This window comes from Geotrypetes seraphini, chromosome 9, assembly GCF_902459505.1.
Source record: "Geotrypetes seraphini chromosome 9, aGeoSer1.1, whole genome shotgun sequence".
Classification (NCBI taxonomy): Eukaryota; Metazoa; Chordata; class Amphibia; order Gymnophiona; family Dermophiidae; genus Geotrypetes; species Geotrypetes seraphini.
The window spans coordinates 103,286,528-103,310,213 of record NC_047092.1 but is presented as its reverse complement, the minus strand read 5'-3'; the positions used below and the strand labels follow the sequence as shown (position 1 = coordinate 103,310,213).

Sequence of the window (23,686 nt, the reverse complement as noted above, 5' to 3'; positions counted from 1 at the left end):
AACCGATGTCAAAAAATTCTACGGGGAGCGTAATTTCTGTACTTTTTGCCAGAAGTCACGACCACTCCTGTACGTTATGGTGTCGTCTCTGTTCGACACAGACGTGTTTGAACAATGACGGTATACAGCAGAGGTGTCCTAATTGCAAGATGTGTTGTCGCTCTAAAGATTGTTTAGATAGACATATGCAGCTGGCGCAGAAAACATAAATCTAAGGGTAGGATATGTACGCTATGCCGTGAACCCTTAAGCGGTGATGACATACACTTATGTTTTATGACACCCATCGATAAACTCAAAACATCTGAAAAGTATATTATTTACGATTGCGAATGTATGCAGGAAACGGGCTGGCATATATGCCGAGGACTTGTATGAAACAAGAAAATGGGAATTCAAGGGTCTTGAGTGTATTTTTGCTTTCATACAGGTTTTTTGTGACAAAAAATTTAAAGACTATACCTTCATAGCCCATAATGCCAAAGGCTATGATGGGTATTTTGTTCTTAGCCAACTGTTAAAGGAAAAGATGGACACAAATCTGTTGGTTCAAGGTGGTAAAATTTTACAAATCACAGTAGAACCTTTAGCTATTCGTTTCATAGACTCTCTAAATTTCCTACCTATGAAACTTAGCAAACTTTCAAAGGCCTTAGGTTTTCCAGGCTGTAAGGGTTATTTCCCGCATTTTTTTAATATTCAGGAAAATCAAAACTATGTGGGGCGTATGCCGGATATGGAGCATTATGGTGTGGGAAACATGATGCCTAAAGAAAAAGAGGAATTTTTTAAATGGTACAAGGACAACCAGCACAAGACGTTTGATTTGCAAAAAGAGCTGGCTTATTACTGTCAACAGGATGTGGCTATTTTGCGACAGGCATGTGTTCTCTACAGAGCAGAAATCATGAAAATGACACAGAAAGATGTGGTTGTAGAACGTGAGGGTACTTCAGAAATTCTAATGAATTGTTTAGACCCTTTCCAATATATAATCCTAGCCTCTGTATGTATGGCCATGTTCAGATTTATGTTTTTAGAACCCAAGACCGTGGCGCACATACCCCCGGATAACTATCACAGACACAAAAAGAGATATTCATCCCCCTCTATTCAATGGTTGCTGTATCAAGAGGCTGCACAAAATATACAGATCATGCATGCTCTGAACGGGGGTGAAAGAAAGGTGGGGTCTTATTTTCTTGATGGTTACGCTGTCATTGATGGGGTAGAAACAGCTTTTGAATTTAATAGTTGCTTTTATCACAGCTGTCCGGTCTGTTATAATGATAACAGACCGGACAGCCACGACCTATGGCTCTCTTTATTATAAAAAGCAGCTAAAGACAGCCTACCTGGAAAGCCTGGGCTTCAAGGTCGTAAGTCTGTGGGAGCATGAGTGGAAGCGGATGGTCAAAGAAAATGATAGGGGCTGTGCAGACTTCCTGGCTAGCGCTGCATTACCGCAACCCTTGGTTCCACGAGATGTCCTTTTTGGGGGTAGAACAAATGCTGTTTCTCTATACTACAAAACAAAACCTGGGGAAAAAATACACTACTACGATTTTACCAGCCTATACCCATTTGTTAATAAAACAAAGGAATATCCAACAGGCCATCCGCAAATCATTTATGACAACTTTGGTCCACCCACAAATTACTTTGGTTTTATAAAAGCAAAAGTATATCCTCCAAGAAAGCTCTTTTTCCCGGTGTTACCCGTCAGGGCATACTAGCACGGTGGATGCCCGCTGGTCACACCCTTTCTCTTGTATATTAGCAGGACCGTCCAATTCAGGCAAGAGCTTCTTTGTTAAAAAACTGTTAGAACATGCTGGCCGTGTATTGTCTGTCATACCTGACAATATTGTTTGGTGTTACAGTTGTTGGCAACCTTTGTATAAAGAAATGTTAAATAAATACCCTTTTATTACTTTTACGGACATTTTGCCTGATACTTTTAACGATGACCGAATGTTTCCAACCCATAAAGTAAACTTGGTTATTATAGATGATCTAATGGATTCTGCCTGTAAAAGCGGTGAAATAGAGAATGCCTTTACTAAGTACATACATCACAGAAACCTGGGCTTCATATATATAGTTCAGAATGTTTTCTGCCAGGGTAAAACAAGCCGGACTTTAACTTTAAACACCAAATACATGGTTCACTTTAAGAATCCTAGAGATAAGTTACAGATAGCCATTCTGGCTAGGCAGATGTACCCTGGAAAATCACAATTCTTTTTAGAGGCCTTCGAGGATGCCACCAGAAAGCCGTACGGCTATTTCTGTGTGGACTTAAATACCACAACGCCTGAGGCTTACAGATTGAGAACGGATATTTTCCCGCCAGACAACGGTATATTGTGTAAAACCACAATCAACCCGTAAAAGGCTGTGAATACATAACCAGATCCCTTCATATACACTGGGGCGTGTCTCAGGTAACATGTCCAGCGGTGTAAAGAGAAACCTGCCCCTTTTAAAACTTTTAGTCCAAGCCTCGCCGCAGCACAGAAAAGCCATCCTGAATACAGCTTCTGATGATTTGGTGGCTGCTATAGCTGAAATCGCTCTCAACACCCTAAAAGGTAACATCCCGCTTTCACAAAAAGGTTTTAAAGGGAAGCGTCACGTTATGTGACTGTGTGATAAAAGATTAACCCTTAAGAAAAAAAAGAAGCAGTTGGTGAAACAATCAGGCGGATTTAAGTTGTTAAGTTTTGCTATACCGTTGATAACGGGTCTTCTGACAAACCGCTGATGCATCACGCTGAAAAAATGTACCTGGTCCCTAGTCAACAACTCGAGCGCTTGAGAAACCCCATAGACCAGGAAGAAAATATTAGAACCTCAACCATACTTAGGTTAGGCGAGGAAATGAAAAACATACTGCAGAGCCCTGGTATGTCTGACCATGAAAAAGTTAAACATTACTCAGAAGTGTTACAACGTTATCTCGTGTTGAACAGACAAAGGGATATGGAAAAAGAAAAGCTAAATGTGTATCTACAGGGACCGGTTGATGCTTCAACAAGCCCCGCTCCAGAAAATAGTATACCTCCCAACTCTGTGATTCAAGAAGTGTTAAGCAGCATCAATACGCGCTATAGGAAAAATGCCAAAGTCCTGCTTACAAACTGTCAAAAAACAAGTGTTGCAACCTGGGAGGGAGATGGTACATTTGTATACCAAGGAACACCTATCAGTGGTTCTAACCTGCTCGACCTCGTTCGCAGTGTTACGCAGACCCATGCTCTTTCAGAGCAAAGAAGACCCCTAGGCTGGAGGGAGTTCATGGCCTTCCTTGGTTGTGGGTAACATAGCCAACAGAGAGGTACTGTTATGCCTTAAGGAGAGCCCAGCTATGAAGGTTCCTGAACTATATACAAAACCTGCCAAGACCAAAGAACTCCTTCCTCATAAAAGACGTAAATTATTACCCAGTTACCGGTGGCTGAGTGTATAAAAACATATCTTCAATAAAATGTTTTTAAAAAATGAAAATAAAAGACTGCAGACATTTTGATTTTAAGGTTTACTTTATTTATTTAGAAACAGCATGACATTCATGGTAGGAAACACAGTCCTGGGGTGTATGAAACGGGTTTTGAAAATGTCTACACAAGACTTGTTTTTTATTTTTTACAAATTTCAGTACCATTTCATCATTTTGCATTAAATCTTCAGAATACATTTCTAAAATATTTTCAAAAGGTTGCCCTTTAGAGCGATGATGTAAAAAAAACACACAGTGCTAGCTACAGGCCTCAGACAGCGGGTGCTGAAAAAGTTCATAATGCTGTTAGGAAAGAATAAACTATCCGGTGGTTGTCCGTAAAAATAAAAAAATTCTCCTGTCCCGTCCCCGGTCACATAGAGGGCCAACCAGTGTTCACCTGGTAGGTTGTGTGGGTGTGTGTTCACGACAATTCCCACAGGTTTCCTTGGTATTTCTAATCCTGTTAACCAGTCACTGGGCAGTACATCTAAAAAAGATTCTGCAACACAGGAGTCCTTCTTTAAAACACGGAAGATCTGTACGGTGTTCATGTTCAAGAATGGTCAAAAACCCCATACACAATCATGTTCACAGTGTGAGGTAAAGCTCTGGCAAAACGTATTTCAGCCTGCAGGTTACCGGTTTTGATCAGCGAGTAGTGGTCAGCGCACTCCTGGTCCGGTGACAAGTCAAAGGCTAGCAGCATATAACCTTTGTAAAACTCCTGACGATCAACCAGGAGGGCGTTGTCTTTCAGGTGTTTACCGGTCACTTAAATAAGCTGCATATATTCTCTCACACAATTTCCATTTTCAAAATCGGGTTGTAGAGGTTTTCCGGGTACTTGTTCACCATCTACATACAGAGCTGCAAAATTAATATCGTAATGTTTAAAATTGAAAGGGTTTTTAGCATAATTACCACTGAAAGCGTCGTTATCCACATAGCCCAACACGATGAGCTTTGGTAACTGCCCCAAAAAGAGATTTTCCTGATTAGCCACACGGGCGCCAGCCGGAATGCTAAACACCTTCAACCCCACACGGTCTATCGCATACTTGGCGTTAGCTTTCTGTAGAGCTTCAGCATGTCCCAAGCGTACTCCAGGGGCCACTTTAACTCTCTTTACAAAAAGAGCAGCGTTTAGGATAAGGAGTTTATAATTTTGGTCAGCATCACCGCTCATTAAACAGAAAGAGTTTTTGTTAAGTGACAGTTTTATTTTAAGATCTACGCCGTTGATGAGTAGCTTTTCTTGAAAATATAGATAGCTGTGTAAATGTCCCAACAGTTCCACCTTGTGGCTAGATGCTGTAAAGTTGAGCCCTTTCGGTAAAACCCACATAACGTGCACCTATATCTCTAACGTCGTGATGTTCGGCTGTATCCTCATAAAACAGGCCGCTTGTGAACTGTGATTTGAGGGCTCCTTCACCGTAATTGAGGATCAGCTCTATGAGGGCTCTGTAGGGGTAGCAGTTATTACTCTGACTAATCAGCTGGTCTCCCAGGGTAACATCCAATTGACTAAAAATAGATGCAATCGGGTAGTTTACCAGGGCTACTTTGGCGGCTGCGTCAATGTCTGAACCGTCTTCTTTCACAATTTTACAGGTCAGATGCATGAGAGTGTTGTTTAAATCAATGTAGTCTTCACCGTGCCCCGCTATGTAGAAGTCCAAAGGTGCTGTTTCCGATAAAGCTGATAATTGTGGTATTTCCACATAGATGCTTTTTTCGATACTTGTTTGGGTTGGGGATAGCTCAAACAGATCTAGTTCTGATTTAACGCATTCTTCAGAGCCGTTGTGTACAAAAGCCATGTTTTTTTTAGAATATATCACGTTTCGTAGAACGGGTCCTTCTCTTCTTGGATCCGCTGGATAGCTTTTGTGATTTGTTACCTTGGGGTTTCTTTCTTTTAAAAGGTTTTGGAGGTCCTTGCAGAATCTCTTGAGGATAGGTCCTCTTTCTTTTAACAGCCCGTCTAACCACAGCCAGTCCCGACCCCGCCTGCTCTGCGGAATGGTTTATTTTATTTAGAACGGTTGTTGCGACATGGCCCATGACATCTTTAGCTATGTTTTTTGCGGCTCCTTTCACATGTGGTTTAATAATTTCAAAACCCCTTCTCAAAAGCGGTATTGCTTTTCTAAAGAGACTACGAAATACGCCACCTACACCGACACCGTACATGACAGGGGCCCCGTGATATCCTGAAAGTCCATAACCGGCTTGTGCTGTGTAATAATTTTTGTATGCTTTGGGGTCTCCGTAATCTTTAGACATCATTTTAAAATACAACAGTCTTCCTGGGTCGCAGGTGAAGCTTAAGGATCACCTTCCCGTAACGAAATGAGACGTTCCTGTTCTGATCCGTCTTTATTTCAAATGTGATGGTGTCGATGTGCTGCTTGTTCACAGGTACATAGTGCGGTTTATTGTATGTGAGGGTGATAAACTTATCCGCTGACCCTAGAGCACAACAGTTGTACAAAATGGTCACCTACTAACTGGTGCTCTACAATATCAGTGTACACGTAGAGGGTATTAAAGCCGGCCTCGATATTTGCTGGGAAATGAGAATGCCTTGTATTAACATTAGCCTTTACCCCTAAAATGGTTGCCAAATCACCCCCTGCAGAAATAACAGACTTATCCTCTGATTTTACATGAATTCTTTGCGTATTGGGGTCATATATGATTCTCGGCGGTCTCTCAGACTCATAGGCGCTTCTAATGTCATGATTCATGGTTTCCAATAACCTCCCCATGGTCGCATAATATCCTCTCTGGATGGTAAATTGGTGTTCATTTCCTTCTCCAGAGGTGACAACGTACTTTATGTCTATATTTTCCCAAGTATGTGGGTATTGTATTTCCACCAGCCCCGCTTCCCACGGACCCTGTAAGTCCAAAGGCCTAGCTATTTGTATGGTGAAATTAGAGCTGGTATTATGGGGAAACATAGCTGCCGAAGCATTGCTAGGCAATGTGATATAAAAGCCACCGTCATTCATTTTGTTTTTTTCTCTCTCTGTGCTGCTTCAAAAGACAAAATCAGATGTCTTGAATCTCTGAGGCCTTCACCCAACTGTTAAATTTATCAGGCCACCCATTCCATTTCACGAGACAAATTTTGTTCTTACCCCCTCCTTTTACCTTTAGAACCTTTTCGATACGGTATATTCTGTCCTCTAGAGGCTTGACTTTTAGTAATTCTTCAGGATAAAAAGAACCTTGTATAGCTTCGCTATTGTAATCCTGTATCTTGTATATTGTTCTCTGACCCCTGTTTAAAACATCTTTTATTAAAAATATCTCATCCGTCCATGTCTGTTCGTAACCTTTCTCAAATGTTCCTTTAAGTTTTGATAGCCTTACATGGTCTCCTTTCATTAAGAGATCCTTGGTGGGATCGCGTTTGATGTTACTGCCGTAGACTGTTTTCCAAAGAGTTTGAGGGTGTCACATCTACAGGCCTCGCCTGTATCGTTCTGTGAAAACTATAATTATAGCTGTGCACTATAGCCTGTAGGACGTCTTGATAAGTAAAGGTATTATGGGCTGTAAAATATCTCCACAATTTGGATTTTAAAGTCCTGTTAAATCTTTCCACTACAGCTGCTTTAACATCATTATGAGTCACAAATGGCTAACACCTTTTTGTTTTAATAAATTCTTCAGAGACTTATTTAAAAATTCTTTACCCTTGTCTGTTTGAAGTTTTTAAAGGTGTACGCCCTAAATTAAATATTGTTTCAAAGGCTTTGGTAACTTCGTGACCGGTTTTTGTTTTTAAACTCACGACCCATGCATATTTTGACAGGATATCTATTATCGTTAAGATGTATTTGTAACCTTTGTTATAACGGGCAAATGCTGACATGTCGACTAAGTCACTTTGCCACTGTCAGTCAACTTCCGACACAACTGTTTTATTTCTTTTAAAATGGATTCTAGCCGGTCTGTGTAAATTGTATGCGTTTTGACCGGTGACCCAATCCACTACATCTTTTCTCCGGACTGTTATATCACTCTTTTTAGCCGCTTGAAGTAGAGGGTTAATGCCTCCATAGCTTCCTGCCGCGTATGGATCATAATAAATTTGCTTCAATAAAGATTCTTTCATAGCTCTGCCTTTTTAACAGAGCCCTGTTAGGTGACAGCTGCTTTTGGGTTTTTTTTCAGATTGTTAAGACAACAGTAGGGGCCGGGATAAGTTCAGACATGTTTAAACACACCTCCACCTCTCCCCCCTTGGCTTTATCAGGGGAGGGGGGCTGCAAGGGGCTTATCAGCTATTACCATGACAATAGGGGAGCTGGCCCATTAACCATTAGCTCAGAATTCCTACTGAAAGTGTGTTAAAACCAGAAAATAAAATAAATAAATAAATGCAACCTTTTCTCAATTGTTTCTGCCCCTGATCTGTTTTAAAAACAGGAAAGATTTTGTGAATGTCTTTTGTTTTGTGATCTGTTCTATCCATGAGCTCTTAAACCCTGTCTTTTAACTAAAAACTGTTAAAATAAAGACGCTTCTTTTTCTGGTCACATCATTTCCGAGAGGGTTTTGACTAAGTCTGTTTCCCCTATTTCCGCCTATGTGGTCAGAAAAGCGCATTTCCGTCGCTTCATTTACTCTATTTCCGCCTACGTCATCAGAAAAGTGCATTTCCGGTAGGGGCAGGCACTCCCTTTTCCGGTGATGTCATCAGAAAGCGTATTTCCGGGGTCAAACACGCCCCCATTTCAGGTGATGTCATAAAAAAGTGCGTTTCCAGGGCGGGACATGAGGGGGTGGGGCAATATGAGGGGCGGGGCATGAGGGGTGGGGCCATGGACAAGGGTGGGGCATGGGCAGGGCTACCACCATTCATTCCTAAGGGAGGGGCGGGACATGGGAGGAGAGTGGGGTGGGGCTATGGGCGGGGGGGGCATGGGCATGGGGGGGAAGTGAACGCTGATTGGTCGATCCTTATCTCTGACAGCTGTCAATCATTTTGACATGAGGTGTACCCATTATACTACTTATGTTTATGCTACAAGTATGAAAAAATGAACGCTGACATGTTGGGACATAATAAGTTATTCAGATTAGTTTGGGGTCCATTGACATCTTTTGTTACTTCGTCATAGTTGGTGAAGAAGTGCTTTTGTGCTCTGAGGAAACTAAGGACCATTAAAAAATACTTTGACCCTTTCCCTTTTAGATTACTGGTGCAGTCCTTGGTTCTAGCAATACTAGACTACTGCAATATCGTCTATCTGGGTGTCCCAAAGAAAAAAGTGAGAAAATTAAGAATAGTACAGAACACGACAGTTCGCTTGATATTTGGATTGAAGAAAAGCGACCATTTTAGTTCCTACTACAGACTGTTGCACTGGTTGCCAATGGAGGCACGAATAATGTTTAAGATTGCTTGTATTTGTTTCAAGCAGGCCTGAGTACAAACTCCTTCCTGTCTCCTACCTCATTTTGTGCTATACAGCCCCACACGATCAACCAGAAACTGTAACTTATTTGCATACCCAAGGATCACTGGCTGTAAATATAAGTCCTTCTTGGATAGGTCATGCTCCAAACAAGCAAACAGCAGTCTTGATTAGGTAACTACATCAATGGAGCCAGACTGACTTATGGCGCCTTTCGAAAAGAAATCAAAACCATACTGTTTGACAGATTTATCTCCTAAACAGAAACCACACCAAAATTGTATATTTCCTTCTGTCTATTTCTTGTGTAATATGTTGTACCTTCTCTGTTTACACTTTGTAATTTGCTGATTGTCCAGCTCTCTTCAGAGTGAACCACCTAGAAGTCATCTGACTATGGCGGTATAGAAGAATAAGGTTTATTATTATTATTATTAATTCCATCTAGATTATACACACATCCAGGGAAGGGTGGGAGGGAGAGAAGGGGGGTTATCTCCTTTGTTTTAGAACTTGATTGAATGTACTAGATGGGGGGGGGGGGAATTCATTTTGTATTGTTACTGATGGATTGTAAGTGCTTTGGTTTTGGCAAAATAATAGTTAATGATTCTCCATAGTACCTAAAATATAGCCTTTAGTTAGTTGCGTTTAATATAAATTTAGAAGATGAGGTAAAAATAATTTGGAGTGATCTGAAAAACTCCACCATAAAACCATCCCACCTGGAGCGGATCCAGCTCTGAGGGACTTCAATGCTGTCTGGAGTGATATAGGAGCTTCAACATTTCTTTTTATATGCTCAGGAATTTTTGGCCCTTTAACTAACTTTAAAAAATCTAACCCTTTAGTTTCCTTATCTGACTAAAGCTCAGAAGAATACAAAAGCTTTATAAAATTCCAAAAATTGTTTTAAAATACTTCCAAATTGAGAAAGCAGGGACAGCTGGCAGTTATTCTCACATATGGGTGGTGTCATCCGAAGAAGCCCCGATGCGGACGCCTTGCAAGCAGACTTGCTTTAAGAAACTCGAAGTTTCGAGTCGCCCGCACCGCGCATGTGCGAGTGCCCTCCTGCCCAGCACAGGGCATGCCTCTTCAGTTCAGATAGCTAGCAGAGAAGCCAACCAGGGGAGGTGGGTGGGTTGTGAGAATAGCTGCCTGCTGTCCCTGGATAACACCTGTTATGGTAAGTAACTGTGCTTTATCCCAGGACAAGCAGGCAGGTATTCTCACATATGGGTGACCTCCAAGCTAACCAGAATGGGATGGTGGGAGTGTTGGCAATTTAGGAGAATAAATTTTGTAATACTGTTTGCCCAAACTGTCCATCCCGTCTGGAGAAAGCATCCAGAAAATAGTGAGAAATGAAGGTATGAACCGAGGACCAAGTAGCAGCCTTGCAAATTTCCTCAATAGGTGTAGATCTGAGGAAAGCTACTGAAGCTGCCATTGCTCTGAATTTATGGGCTGTGACTTTACTGTGAAGGGGTAATCCAGCCTGGGCATAGCAGAATGAGATACAAGCCGCCATCCAGTTGGAGATGGTACGCTTAGAAATTGGATGTCCCAACTTATTGGGGTCGAAAGAAACAAAAAGTTGAGGAGAAGTTCTGTGTGGTTTGGTGCGTTCCAAGTAGAAGGCCAAAGCACTTGTACAATCCAGAGTATGAAGACTCATTCTCCATGGCTTAGGAAAAAATACTGGAAGGACAATGGATTGGTTGAGATGAAATTAAGTAGGAATTTCGGATGAGTACAAAGAACCACTTTGTCATGATGGAACACCATGAATGGTGGGTCAGTAACTAAAGCTTGCATCTCACTGACTCGTCGAGCAGAAGTGAGAGCAATAAGAAATACCACTTTCCAAGTGAGGTACTTTAGATGAGCCTTATCCATTGGTTCAAATGGAGGCTTCATGAGTTGAGTAAGGACACATTGAGGTCCCAAACCACAGGAGGCGGGTTTGAGAGGAGGTTTGACATTGAAAAGTCCTTTCATGAATCTGGAAACCACTGGATGAGCAGAGAGGGGTTTCCCTTCAATAGGCTGCTGGAAAGCCGCAATTGCACTGAGATGGACTCAGATAGATGTAGACTTGAGGCTAGAATTGGATAAGTGCAACAGGTAGTCCAAAACAGAAGATAAGGAGGAATGCTGAGGCTTCTTATGATGAGAAAAACACCATGTAGAAAATCTAGTCCATTTTTGGTGATAGCATTGTCTAGTTGTAAGCTTTCTAGAAGCTTCTAAACCGTATCTTACAGATTGAGAAAACTGAAGAGGGGTTATGTTGAGAGGTACCAGGCTATCAGGTGTAGAGACTGCAGGTTGGAATGAAGCAGAGATCCCTGACTCTGTGTAAGCAGAGATGGAAAAACTGGTAGAAGGTATGGTTCCCTGCTGCTGAGTTGAAGTAGAAGGGAGTACCAGGGTTGTCTCGGCCACCGAGGAGCGATTAGAATCATGGTGGCATGATCGTTCTTCAACTTGACCAGAGTCTTGAGAATGAGAGGGAATGGAGGGAATGCGTAGAGGAAGAGATTCGTCCATTCCAGAAGAAAAGCATCTGCCTCGAGGCGGTGAGGGGAGTATATCCAGGAGAAAAACCGAGGCAGTTTGTAGTTGTAGGGAGCTGCAAAAAGGTCTATCTAAGGGGTTCCCCACTGTAAAAAAAGTGATGAAGAGGCGAGGAATGGAGTGTCCATTCGTGGGGTTGCAGGAGACGACTCAAGTTGTCCGCCCCTTGAATGTAGACTGCTTTAAGGAAGGTGTTGTAGCGGATTGCCCAGTTCCAAACTTCCAGAGCTTCTTGACAAAGGGAGGCAGACCAGTCCCTCTCTATTTGTTGACATAATACATGGCGACCTGGTTGTCCGTACGGACGAAGACTACTGTGTCATGAAGTAGATGTTGAAAAGCATGGAGAGCTCTGAGGATCGCTCTGAGTTCCAACTGATTGATATGAAACTGACGATCTGTACTGGTCCCAGAGGCCTTGAGTACGGAGACCATCAAGATGAGCGCCCCAAGCGTAGGTTGAAGAGTCTGTCGTGAGGACCTTCTGATGTGGGGGGCGTTTGAAAAAGCAAGCCTCTGGAAAGAATGGAAGAGAGCATCCACCAACGGAGAGACTGCTTCAAAGAAGGAGTGACTGTGATGTGTCAAGAAAGAGGATCGCAAACCTGCATCCATTGAGATGCCAGGGTCCACTGAGGGATTCTGAGGTGAAGTCTGGCAAAAGGAGTCACGTGTACAGTGGAGGCCATGTGACCCAGAAGTACCATCATGTGTCTCGCTGAGATGGAAGAGCGGGAAGACACTGTGTGACAGAGTTGAAGAAGAGTTTCCAGACGTTGTTGTGGAAGGAATGCTCTGAGTTGGACAGTGTCCAGAACAGCTCCAATGAATTGTAGATTCTGTGAGGGCTGAAGTTCAGATTTGGGAAAGTTGATTTCGAATCCCAAACTTTGTAGGAACTTTGTATTGTACGTTGGGTCGCTACAATAACCCCTTGAGATGTGAAATCTTTGATGAGCCAGTCGTCGAGGTAAGGAAATACCTGAAGACCATGATTCCTTAGAACTGTTGCTACCAATACCAGGCACTTGGTGAACATATAAAAACATAAGAAATGCCTTCACCGGAACAGACCTTAGGTCCATCTTGTCCGGAGACCCGCACACGCGGAGGCCAAGCTAGGTGCTCCCTGATGGAGACCCTGTTTACCTGTATCCTTCAATGTGATTCACAAGATGGTGTGCATCCAATTTGCCCTTGAATCCCAGAATGGTGGTCTCCCTCACAACCTCCTCTGGGAGAGCATTCCAAGCGTTCACCACTCACTGTGTGAAACAGAACTTCCTGACATTAGTCTTGGGCCTAGGAGACGAGGCAAGGCTGAAAGGTAGTACTGATAGTGCAGATTACCCACCCAAAATCTGAGGTATTGACGGGAGGCTGGATGAATGGGAATTTGAGTGTAAACCTCCTTGAGATCCATAGAGCATAACCAGTCGTTCTGCTCTAGAAGGGGATAAAGGGATGCTAGGGACAACATTCAAAATTTTTCTTTGACTAGAAATTTATTGAGAGCCCTGAGATCCAAAATGGGTCGCAGATCGCCCGTCTTCTTCGGAACAAGGAAGTAATGGGAGTAAAACCCCCTGTTCTGCTGTTCCAAGGGAACTGGTTCGATGGCATGGAGATGAAGCAGATCTTGAGCTTCCTGAAGAAGAAGGGCGGTCTGGGATGGATTGGAAGGATACTCTCTTGGAGGAAGCTCTGGTGGAACCTGAGTGAAATGAAGAGAGTATCCTTCCCTGATGATGGTAAGCACCCAGAGGTCGGATGTAATTAACGTCCATCGGTTTTAAAAATGATGGAGACGACCTCCTATGGGGGAAAAAGAGACAGAGACAGAACGGTGGAGATTATGCTGTGCCTTAGGTGCAGCAGAAGAGTGGGATTTCTGTTCCTTCTGAGGTTGCTGTTTTTTTAAAGGAGGGCTTTTTTAAAGGAGGGTTTTTTTAAGGAGGCGGCTTTGGAGCAAAAAGCCTTTGATAGATAACAGCAGGGCGTGCAGGCTTGGCAGGAGCTGGCTTTGGTTTAGATCTGGCGATTAAAGCAAATTATTTTTCATGGTCTGATAATTTTTTAGTGGCTGCCTTGATTGACTCATCAAAGAGGTTGTTGCCTTGACAAGGAATGTTAGCTAAGCGGTCTTGAAGGTTAGAATCCATGTCAATGGTACGAAGCCATGCAAGACGACGCATAGCCACAGAGCAAGCAGCCCCTCGGGCAGATAACTCAAAGGCATCGTAAAATGATTGCAGGAGATGGAGACGTAACTGAGAGAAAGAAGCAATGACTTCTTGAAACTCAAAATACATGTGGTTATCCATATAAGCCAAAAACTTTGGTAGAAGAAAAAGAAGAAATTCAAAATAAGTGATGAAATAAAAATTATAATTGAGGACTTTAGAAGACATCATAGCATTCTGGTAGATGCGACGTCCAAATTTGTCCAGAGTTTTCCCCTCCCTTCCAGGAGGAACTGTGGCATAGACCTTGGAAGGATGGGATCTCTTCAAGGAAGATTCAACAAGCAGGGATTGATGAGATAACTGTAAGTTGTCAAATCCCTTGCGATGCACAGTCTTATACCTCAAGTCCAATTTTCCTGGAACTGCTGGTATAGAAAAGGGAGTTTCCATGCATCGAGCAAAAGTCTAGTTCAAAAGCGTATGAAGTGGAAGCTTGAGAGACTCTGCCAGAGGCTGAGGAAGATGCATGACTTCTAGATATTCCTTAGAATATTTGGAGTTAGTATCCAATTGTACATCCAAGTCTACATCCATCTGTCACAGGAAAGACGAGAAAGATAGCTGATCTGCCAATGCTTTGCCTCGAGAAGAACTCGAGGACGTCGAGGCAGCTTGTATCAAAGAAGCTTCGGCATGGAAAAAAGCATCAAAGGAACCTGGTGACTTGGACGAGGCAATCGAGACCGGAATATCCTCGAGGTCCAGCATCGAATGAGGAGTCGGTGGTCTGGTCGAGATTGGAGTAGAGCGAGGCTTTGAGGAAGATGGTTTATCCTGCGAAGAACGATGCCTGGAAGAATGCCTCAATGAAGGCCTCGAACGGTGGTGAGAACTGTGTCTAGAACCAGATCTTGAGGATCGAAGAGATTTCGCCTCGGAGACGTAAGCAGCTGATGCCAATGTATGAATAGGGCTAGAGGCTGTAGATCGAAGCTTCAGAGGCTTGGAGGAGGAACCTCGATGCACTCGCAAAGACTCTGCTCCTTGCTGAGAGTGTGAGGATTCTCGTCAATGCACTCACAAAGAATCTACTCCTTGCTTTTCGTGCTTGGATGGCAGACCAGACACTCGCAGAGACTCTGCTCCCTGTAAAGAGTTGGAAGCTCCGACTGGGACATAGGAAGTGGCTCGACCTCGCGGGAGTCTGCTGAATGCCCAGGCAGGATAAGAGGAAGCAGTTTAGGACCCATAATAGTGAGGTACTGAAGAAACTGCTTCTCTAATATGGTCTGGAAAGAAGCCGTCAAGGATGGATCTGTGTCTGAAACCGGACCACTTGCCTTGGCTGGAGGTTCCTTTGAGGCAGTGTGAGTGTGTTTCGACTTAGTAGTCTTGGACACTTTAATTACCACCGGTGGAACCGACTGCTGAGCTACCTGACCTGAAGAAACAGGGGAAGATACAGCAGATGACGTCGAAGCAAGAGCTGCTGCAAACGATGAAGGTCTGATGAGGCTCGAGGTGGAAGCAGGAGGTGCAGAAGGAGCCTCGATGGAAGTCGAGGCCGAAGACGCCTTCGAAGTCGAGGGATCAGTCGGAGACTCCATCTCGAAGAGCTTGTCCACCAGAATGCAATGACACTTGAAAGCACGAGGCTGAAGTGTTTGGCAAGGCAGGCATGACCTTCGATGGTGTTTTGGCCCAAGGCACTTGAGGCAGCGTCTGTGAGAGTCCGTGAGAGAGATCGCGCGCTGACACTTGCTACACCTCTTAAAGTTTCAAGTTTCAAGTTTATTTGGATTTTATATACGGCCTATCAAGGTTATCTAAGCGGTTTTTACAATAAGGTATTCTAGCATTTTCCCTATCTGTCCCGGTGGGCTCACAATCTATCTAACGTACCTGGGGCTATGGAGGACTGAGTGACTTGCCCAGAGTCACAAGGAGCAGCGTGGGGTTTGAACCCACACCCCCAGGGTGCTGAGGCTGTAGATCCAACCATTGCGCCACACACTCCTCCTAGATCCAACCCCTGTAGCAGGCCGGGACATAAGCCGAAAAATAGCTGCCGCAAAATCGAACCTCGCAGGCTGCGGCCGAGCGGCCCATCCCGGAGAATGGATGGAAGACGAAAATTTTTTTTTTTAAATGAACTAAATAAAACAAAATAAAACAGCGATTCGTGAAGAAAATACACCAACCGCAGTTGCAGAAAAGGCAAAAGTGAACGAAGTTGAACGCACAGAGTCAAAGACGGACTTCTTGGCTCCACGAAAAACTAAGAACTGAGGAGATGCGCCTTGTGCTGGATGGAAGGGCACTCACGCATGCGCGGTGCGGGCGACTCGAAACTTCGAGTTTCTTCAAGCAAGTCTGCTTGTGAGGCGTCTGCATCGGGGCCCCGTCGGATGACATCACCCATATGTGAGAATACCTGCTTGTCCTGGGATAATGAGTTTTATCCTTCTCATCTTTAATAGCCACAATCTTTACTTTTCTTTTTTTAGCTTTAAGATAATTAGCCAATAATCTTCCCGCTTTATTCGAGTTTCCATAATAGAGAGCCTTTTGAGAAAACAAATCTTTCTTAGCCAATTGTGAAAAAATCTCATTGCATTTATATTTAGCTTTCATGAGGGCCTGTAAAGTAGTTTGTTCCCATTTCGAGGCCAACTGTGACTCTAAGGTTCGAATATTTTGTTCCAGATTAGAAAATTCTAATAGATGCTTGCACTGTCATCTTGACATAGGGACACTTGACATAGGGACACTTGATCATCATGTTTTATTGTCCTTTGATACTCAATTTTTGGAAGTCGATATGGGGACATATTAATACCATATTGGATTCATCGATTCCATTAACCTATGATGTAGTTATCTGTGGGACACTTTTGCATATTAAACCCCCATTGGATAGGTATAAATGCCAGCTTCTCCTGATCATGACCAGGATAGCCATGCAAATGGTAACTCACAATTGGAAAAATTGGGATCACCTTAGTTTTACCTTTAGGTGGGGCAAATGTACGTTTATGCTACAAGTATGAAAAAATTAATGCTGACATGTTGAGACATAATAAGTTATTCAGATTAGTTTGGGGTCCATTGACGTCTTTTGTTACTTCGTTATAGTTGTCTCTTACCTTAATTTCCTCTAGATTATACACACATCCAGGGAAGAGGGGGTGTTATCTCCTTGTTTTAGTACTTGATTGAATGTACTGGAGGGGGGGGGAATTCATTTTGTATTGTTACTGATGGATTGTAAGTGCTGATTCTGATTATTAATGTATGTACAATTTTATGTACTTTACTAGTATTTTAGCCCGTTACATTAACGGGTAACATAGTAGATGACGGCAGATAAAGACCCGAATGGTCCATCCAGTCTGCCCAACCTGATTCAATTTAAATTTTTTAATTTTTTCTTCTTAGCTATTTCTGGGCAAGAATCCAAAGCTTTACCCTGTACTGTGCTTGTGTTCCAACTGCCGAAATCTCTGTTAAGACTTACTCTAGCCCATCTACACCATCTAGCCATTGAAGCCCTCCCCAGCCCATCCTCCATCAAATGGCCATATACAGACACAGACCATGCAAGTCTGCCCAGTACTGGCCTTAGTTCAATATTTAATCTTATGTTCTGATTCTAGATCTTTGAACTCAGTCACAGTTTTACTCTCCACCACCTCTCTCAGGAGCGCATTCCAGGCATCCACCACCCTCTCCGTAAAGTAGAATTTCCTAACATTGCCTTTGAATCTACCACCCCTCAACCTCAAATTATGTCCTCTGGTTTTACCATTTTCCTTTCTCTGAAAAAGATTTTGTTCTACGTTAATACCCTTCAAGTATTTGAACGTCTGAATCATATCTCCCCTGTCTCTCCTTTCCTCTAGGGTATACATATTCAGGGCTTCCAGTCTCTCCTCATACATCTTCTGGCGCAAGCCTCCTATCATTTTCGTCGCCCTCCTCTGGACCGCCTCAAGTCTTCTTATGTCCTTCGCCAGATACGGTCTCCAAAATTGAACACAATACTCCAAGTGGGGCCTTACCTGTACAGGGGCATCAACACCTTCTTCCTTCTACTGACTACACCTCTCTTTATACAGCCCAGCATCCTTCTGGCAGCAGCCACTGCCTTGTCACACTGTTTTTTTCACCTTTAGATCTTCGGACACTATCACCCCAAGGTCCCTCTTCCCGTCCGTGCATATCAGCTTCTCTCCTCCCAGCATATACGGTTCCTTCCTATTATTAATCCCCAAATGCATTACTCTGCATTTCTTTGCATTGAATTTTAGTTGCCAGGCATTAGACCTGCTAGAATATATGTCTGTCTGTCTTTATTTCTGTCTCTCTCTCCCTCCCGCTGTCTTTCTTTCTGTCTGTCTCTCTCCCTGGCTCCCTTTGTCTGTCTCTCCATGCCCCTGTGTCTTTCTTCTTTTCTTTCTGTCTCCCTTCCTCCCACTGTCTGTCTTTCTTTCTGCTGTGGCTCCGCACACTTCTCTCTGTCACATCCAGCCAGGAAGGAAAGAGGAAATGATGTCAGCAAGGTAGGAGGCAACAGAGAGAAGCCTGCAGGGCTGCAGTAGGCAACGAATATGAATCTATGACATTGATGACATATCATTGACATTGACATATCATTGATGACATATCTATGACATTGATGACATATGCCATTGATGAAATATCATTCCAAAAACCGAAAAATTCTAAAATTCAAAATGTTTTGGATAAAGGATGTGAACCTGTACTCTGAAGTCTGAGACATACTTCTTTTGTTATATTAGCCAAGCTCCTATAAGTAAAATTATGTCCATATAGGGTTTAATTTACAATCTGAATTGTAGGCCTCTATTTAACAAATAGAATCCAACATTTGAATCTTGCTAAATATCATCTATAAAACCTGCCTGTTATTTATGTACCAACTGTCCCAAAGTTCTACTCAGTCTCTCTGCTGTGATCTTGGCATAAATCTTTATCAGCAGCCACAGCAGCAGCATTCCCTCCCCCTCCATTTCCCTCCCCCCATACCACTTCCCTGTACAGCAGCAGCGTTTCCCCTACCCCCCTTTCCCTTCCCGCCGTCTGGCCTGCTCCCTTAGGACTAAGTGAGCCGGTCAGATGTCGGGAAGGGATGGGAGGGTCAGACCACGAAAAAAAATTACCGAGTGAGAAGGGAGCCGGCAAAGGAGTATTTGTGGTCAGCGCTTCTCTTCCCGGGCCATTTGGGTTCTGCTGCCGCGAGCGTGGGGTCGTTTTAAGCGCGCATGCGCACTCTGCCGACCACGGAACTACAGATCAGTGGTAAGAGTGCGCATGCGCGCTTAGCGTTTTATTATATTAGATAATAGCCTTGAAAACTTAATAAAGATTAAAAAAGGAATATTTCTGTTAACACTGTATTTTTTCTTATTTGACTGAAGATTATGTCAAAAGTTTAAAATTTAAAGAATTTTAAAAAAAGATAAATTAGAGATGAAGTGGAGATAAATTAGTAAGAGATAAATTAGAGTTGAGAAGTACCCCTAGGCTACAAACTTGGTTTTTGGTGGTTATAATAGATGATTCCCAGAGAAGAGAGGTGCAGTGTTCCTTGTAGATCCAAAGGAGTTCAGTTTTTGATGCATTTAGTTGAAGCTTGTTTGTGGCCATCCAGATTTTGATTTCTGAGAGACAGTTTTGGAGTTTTACAATCTGGGAGTCACGGTACTCTCCTAGTAGGAGATATAATTGGATGTAGTTAGCAAAGGAATGAATCTTTAATTGGTGTTTTTAGGCTATATCCAGGAAGAGTGTAATGTCTGGTCTCATGGCTTTGTCTATCTTCAATTTTTCAAGTTGTTCATAAATACTTTCATCCATGAATGACGTGGTATCCACTGCAAAGTCATATCCTTCTCCCCTATCCACCCATCCATTCTCCTGACCTTCAAACTCGCATCACCCCTTCTTCCTTCACCCAAACTCAGGAAGCTTCACTTACCTGGTCCCACCCTCTCAACCCTCCATCAACTACCGCACAACTTCTGTCTTCAGCCAAGCCTACTACATGCTCCTCAGACCCTAGTCCCACCCCTCTACTTGACCCCATCTCTCATACTGTTATCCCTCCCATCTACCATATTCTTAACCTATCCATTTCCACTGCAACTGTCCCGGATGCCTTCAAACATGCGATAGTTAACCCACTTCTCAAAAAAACCCTCACTGGACACCACCTGCCTGTCCAACTATTGTCTTGTCTCCTATCCAAGCTACTTGAGCATGCAGTTCTCTATCGCTGCCTTGACTTCCTTTCATCATGACAGATTCTTGATCTTCTATAGTCAGGCTTTCACCCCCCAGCACTCCACAGACTGTCCTCATTAAAGCCTTCATTGACCTGTTCAAGGCCAGATCTAAGGGCCTTTACTCGATCCTCATCTTTCTTGACCTGTCTGCTGCCTTTGATACTGTTAATTACAGTTTACTTTTTGATATGCTGCCTTTGCTTGGATTCTGTGAATCTGTCCTCTCCCGGTTTGCCTCCTGCCACTACTATCGCACCTTTAGTATATGTGTTGGTGGGTCCTCTTCTGCTGCTATCCTGCTAACAGTTGGCATACCCCAGAGTTCTGTTTTAGGACCTCTTATTTTCTCTCTTTACACCTCTTCCCTTGGTGCCCTGATCTCCTCCCATGGCTTCCAGTATCACCTATAATAATAATAACAATTTATATACCACAGGACCATGAAGTACTATGCGGTTTACAATGATTAGAAATGTTACAGATCTTCCTCTCTACATACAAAATTTCACCTAAAGTCCATGAAAAAGTCTCTGCCTGGATATCCTGCTGTCATCTGAAACAAAACATGCCCAAGATTGAGCTGCTATTCTTTCCTCCTAAACTCTCTACTCCTCTCCCTCTGTTCTCCGTCTCTGTAAATAATACCGTCATCATTCCAGTCTCCTTTGCTCGCAACCTTCGGGTCATCTTCGATTCTGACCTCTCATTTTCTACACACATCCAATAAACTGCTAAGGCCTGTCACTTCTATCTCTATATGTCCAATTCTCCTTTTCCTCTCTGAGCACACTACCCAGACCCTTGTCCACACTCTTGTAACCTCACGCTTAGATTACTGCAATCTATTTCTAACTGGTCTCCTACAGTGCCGACTCTCCTCCCTGCAATCTGTGCAAAACTCTGCTCCATGACTCATCTTCTACTAACCTCACTACACTCATGCCACCGCTCTCCTTAAATCACTTCACTGGCTCCCTATTCGCCTTCACATACAGTTCAAGCTCCTATTGCTGACCTACAAGTGTGTTCATTTTTCTGCCCCTCAATATTTCTCCTCTCTCCTTATACACCTCTCAGAAAACTCCATTCCTCAGATAAGATGCTGTACCCTTCTTACCTATAAAATGATGGACAGAGACCAACTTGAATAGCCGATGCATCAAAGGATCATCCCCTGGTCAAGTGCCAGAGAGGCATCTTGGCTGCCTGACCCAAACAGGGAACTGGATTCTTCCAGGACTGTCTCCGAGCCCTGAAATAAGAGGCATGGAGTCTGATCTCCAATCCTGACAGTCTGGCTCTGAGTGGTCGCTGGAGCTGGGGATCAGCTTGCTTATCTGAGGAGAAATCAAAGGAAGCCAAGACACTCCCTGGACTAATAGCAGTGGGCTTTCAGGCTGCGCCACATGTCAGCCTAGCATTGCTAGCTGTCAGCATTTTCTGTTGGCCTAACTAATGTCAGCAGAGGTTTATGGGACATCATATCAATCTGACTCTGGAATGTTGATGCACAGAATTCACATACATTAAGCATCCAGCCAGACTGGATTGTTTATTAAGAAGATATACTATTTGAATGGGACAAAGAAGTCAGTTACACTAATTCCACCTACCATGCCTGCAAGTTTCACACCTTCCTTATCAATTAAACTAACCATTGTTTCAAACAGTTTACAAATTATAAACAGAAAGATACTGGGAAATACAATAGATTCTATTTTTAGAATACGATTCCAACCTATAAAAGCCTCCTCTCTGAACACCCCTCTCTCTCTGGACCCTTGTTTGCTCTCTCTAGACAACAGGTGTCAAAGTCTCGAGGGCCAGAATCCAGTCGGGTTTTCAGGATTTCCCCAATGAATCTGCATGAGATCTATTTGCATGCACTGCTTTCAATGCATATTCATTGGGGAAATCCAGAAAACCCGACTGGATTCCGGCCCTCGAGGAGGGACTTTGACACCCCTGCTCTAGACCCTTGCCCCCTCCCCCCCTCCGGACTCTTGTTTCTCTCTCTCTCTCTCTTTGTCCTCACAGCACCTATTCAGGATGCTGTCTTTTCTCTCATTCACAAGAACACAGAAGCAGTTACATACTAGAATATCTTTCTGTACATTAGTATCTTTATAAACATTGGCTTTCTTTAATATTAAGCCTATTTCTGCACAATATATTCTTTATGCAACCACTCTTGGCTGTCCTTATCATTAATTTCACTTCCTATGAGGATATTGAACCCGGGACCTGGCGGATTGTAAGGCCGCCACCTTATATCATTGGGGGCTTGTCTGCTGCAACATCACCCCTGCAAAACCTTACATTTGGGGGGGCTCGTTCCGGTTCCTTAAGAAGATTTTCAGCTGGGTAAGTAGAATTTAATTTTTTCTTGCATGCACTGTGTACAGTACTAGGTATGATTATATGCTGCATAGACAAGGTGAGAGATAGTATTTTACACTCAAAAGTCCTTGTGCAGTTTTGATTGATGATTGGTTATAGACAGAGTGAGATAGGAATCAAAAGACCTTGTGCACCCCTCAAATTGTGGTTTAGACTGGATGATACACTTGTGAAAAGTTCCAGTAGTTCCTGTGTATTGTGTGTTTTATACTATTTTACTTATCAAAAGGCTTTGTATTAACCTTTGATTTTTTTTAACCTGTGCCGGCTTCAAGATGGTTTACATTTTATGATTTACAGTTATAGGCTGGGGCTCATCCTTACACCGCATATCCTGGCCCTCCAAATGAGATTTACAAATTCTGGGGAGAAACCTTGTGCAGGGGTGATAAACCATGCAGAACCTCTTACTGGGCTTTTGTGGGTTCCACGGACTCCACACATCTGTGCTCCATGCCTTCATGAAATTTGGGTTCCATGTGGACTTTCTACCCATTTCCAGGACCAACAATGGTTCCCCAGCTGAGGCTAAACTCAAGGATCCTGACCTTCCCTTGCATGTGTTGTGGCATGCTCTACTCTTCCCCTTCCGCATTCACGGTGATAAGGGAAGGGCAAGGCAGCGAATAGAAAAAAAACACAAATAACTTTTCGTATGTTATTCATGGTTTTTCTGAAAAAAACACCCCCCCAAAAAAAGACACAAAACCACGAATAACCTGACTTGTTTCAGTGAAGAAAGTGCAGCTGGGAGGATCAATTTTCTCTGTGCAAAGCCGGGAGCAGCGATTTCCTTTAATGTAAATTTTAGGGCGGGGCTTTCAATCAAAAAACGTGAAACCGTGAATATGGAGGGGTAAGTGTACATGAACACTCCTCTGCCGGCCTTCCAGTGCAAACTTCACAGGAAATGGTGTCAACACACCCTGAGCAGTCCATCCCTGTCAATTTTTTTTTTTTTTTTTATATTCTTTATTCATTTTCAAAATTACATTAAGTGTTAAATATATTCATTCAGATTAACATTAACTACATCACTTACAAACAATCATTGATATATTACATAAAAACATATCCCTTCCCTTTTCCCACCCCACCCACCCTTATATTCCATTATCATATAAAACATGTAATAATAAAATTCCCCCTCCCTACCCCTTAAATCGATAAGTATAAGGGAAACAATTTCAAATTAATCTTTACAATACTTTGTTAATGGTTTCCACACATCCTGAAACTTCTTAAAGTATCCCTGTTGCAATGCAA

The 23,686-nt window shown here is 43.0% G+C and overlaps 1 protein-coding gene across 3 annotated transcripts in view; it reads right to left on the bottom strand.

Moving 5' to 3' along the window:
- SLCO2A1 (solute carrier organic anion transporter family member 2A1) overlaps window positions 1-23,686 on the bottom strand; it is an 887,587-nt gene that overhangs the window by 130,228 nt on the left and 733,673 nt on the right. The window lies entirely within an intron of this gene.